The following is a 2,656-nucleotide window of genomic DNA, read 5'->3' as shown; positions in this document are numbered from 1 at the left end:
TTCTCTTCCACTTTTATCTGATGGTGTTTTAGATCCTCCTGTTCTTGTTTCACATGCAGAGGTTCTAACTCCTCCTGGTCCAGAGTGGATCTCCTCTCCTGGTTACAAATGTTACACTGCAGAGAATCTGGAGAAGAAAACAGTGGAAAAGAGCAATTGTCAACTTTACTGAAGTAAATGGGAGAAATTGTTCGTTTACGACAGAAATGAAAAAGAAAAAACCCACACCTAAAAATTCAAGAGCGCAGACAGAGAGACAGGTCAGTTGACAAATCCAGCTGACAATTGGAGAATTCTCAAATGAAAACATTAAAAAATATTTTTAATTTATTAAGAAATTAAAACAGTTCTTAAGAAACATTTCTAAACTCAGACCAAAGGTCTCCAGAGTTGACCTAGAGAAAATCATTCATGCTGTTGTATCATCTCGTCTAGAGTACTGAAATGCCCTTTTTACCTGCCTGGATAAAGCCTCAATTTCACGTTTGCAATCTATACAGAAGCAGCAGTTGTTTTGTTTCCAACCCCGGCCGTCTGCTCTAGCGTTTCACGTGGTTTCCGTCGGTGTAGTCGAGGTGAATCCTGATGGCGTCGGACTGAGCGACCTGGGTGATGCGGTTATGATTGCACAAATGTGTCGTTCGACACGTGGGGAGATGGCCCGTTTTCATTTCACACTTCGCCACAAACTCTCTTTCCCACTCCGGTTCACAAATACGGCGATGACGACAAAACTAATAACAAACATGAAGAATCGGCACTTTGTTTCCTGATGCAGCGCGAGGGACAAAATCACAAGACAAAAATAAAAATTGTTGGCCAAAGACATAAGATGTAGGTTGCAGCAGGTTTATTGACGGACGTCGTCAGCCTGTTGTGAGCCAACAATGTTGATAATCCACCAGAGGCTACTAGTTTACCGAGCAGGAATTACAATCACAACAATCTACATACACATATGTATATGTGTGTGTATTCTTCCTTACGTGCGAATAAAGATTTATTTTTTACCTCCCCACCAACTCTGTTTTGTACGATTTGTGTTTTGCACGATTGAGTTTCTCTTAGAGCCACACTATAATATGCGTGTGTGGAAAAAAAAAAAGAACACCAATTCTATTTCACATCAGTATTTCTGGGTTTTGTTGATCTTCGACATGAAGCATGAAGCAACATACACACTCCAGACAGAGAAGAAAATTATCCTTTCCTCGATCAACCACAGATACCATGGCAATATGTGAAACTCTAAATTTTCATACTTGGTCAGACATCTATTCCCGACCGGCATGTCTACACGAAGCTTAAGTTGGTTTCCAAGTCCAGCTTCTGATTTGGGAAATGGCTAAAGGGCTATTCCACCCAATTTTTCACTACCTTCCGCATCTTTAATTGACTCTAGTTTAGAAACACCTGGACTCTTCAAATTTGGACTGGATTATTCTACTGTAATAGCAGAATATTTAAAACCATATTTGGGTTTTATTAAACTTTATCGGATTTGTGAAACCTCAATAAAGGTTGATTTTACCACTTTTTTTGCATCTGGACCACACTAGAACTGACCCAGCTCCAACACTACAACACCTAGACATTTCAAACCAGCACCGGATTATTCTCAACTAGTAGCAGAATATTTAGGACCAGGTTTGGGATTTGTGAAACTTTTTCATTATTTGTACTGAAACACAACCAATAACTGTAAACTGAATTAATACAAAAACGTTACAGTGAATTCTGCATATGGATTATTTGTAGACTGTAAATATTCTTGTTTACTGTCCAATTTATGTTTTTTATTAGCTGATTTTATTGTTATTACAAAATCATTTAACTTTAACATACCAAATAAGAAATGTGTAATTTTATCATGGAGATTATGAGAAAAAGGGAAAGTTTCGGAGCTGCAGAAGGTCTAGTGTGATCCAGAAGCAAAAAAGGGACTGAAATCACCATTTCTCAAAGTTTAACAAATCATGAAAAAGTTTCACAAATCAGATAAAAGTTTCACAAATCTCAAACATGGTTCTAAATATTCTGCTATTAGAGAAGTATTACCCAGCCCAGGTTTGAAGAGTCTAGTTGTAGTTTTTAAACTAGAGTCGATTAAAGTCTATTTTTTTAAATAAATAGATGAAAAGATAAAAACATCGGAGACATCAAAACCCACTCTAACCCTAATTTAGCCATCGGTCACTGTGGTGTAACCTCACTCGATAATTCATATCATGACATGTAGAATGTGTCTGTTCTCATGTTGACCAACTGTTGCGTCGTACGTTGTGCCGCGAGTTTGTGACGGTCCAATAAATGAGAATCTCGCACAAAATCATTGTTCTTTGTTGTACCCTTCCTACCACCGTGCGTCTCACAGCGTACCGTGGTGACATAACAGTACACATAACATAACAGTATTGCTACTTCGCATTAGCCATACTTAGCATTAATGCTAATGCTAATTAGCAGTAGCAATGGGGAAAAACACAAGTGTACTTTGGTGCAAACGTTTCAGACTTGACCATGTTTTTATGTACACAATAAGTAGCTTACAGAATAGCTGTGTGACAAAAGGATGATTTATTATGCGCGCGCGCGCGCACGTACACACACACACACACACACACACACACACACACACACACACACACACACACAC

At 38.5% G+C, this 2,656-nt stretch overlaps 1 protein-coding gene across 1 annotated transcript in view; it reads right to left on the bottom strand.

Moving 5' to 3' along the window:
• LOC103155374 (trichohyalin-like) overlaps window positions 1-2,656 on the bottom strand; it is a gene marked incomplete at its 3' end in the record, with an annotated part of 26,884 nt that overhangs the window by 23,664 nt on the left and 564 nt on the right. The window lies entirely within an intron of this gene.

Source organism: Poecilia formosa, unplaced genomic scaffold (genome assembly GCF_000485575.1).
Source record: "Poecilia formosa unplaced genomic scaffold, Poecilia_formosa-5.1.2 Scaffold426, whole genome shotgun sequence".
NCBI classification, from domain to species: domain Eukaryota; kingdom Metazoa; phylum Chordata; class Actinopteri; order Cyprinodontiformes; family Poeciliidae; genus Poecilia; species Poecilia formosa.
The sequence above is the reverse complement of the archived record's forward strand: the minus strand, read 5'-3'. Positions and strand labels throughout refer to the sequence as shown.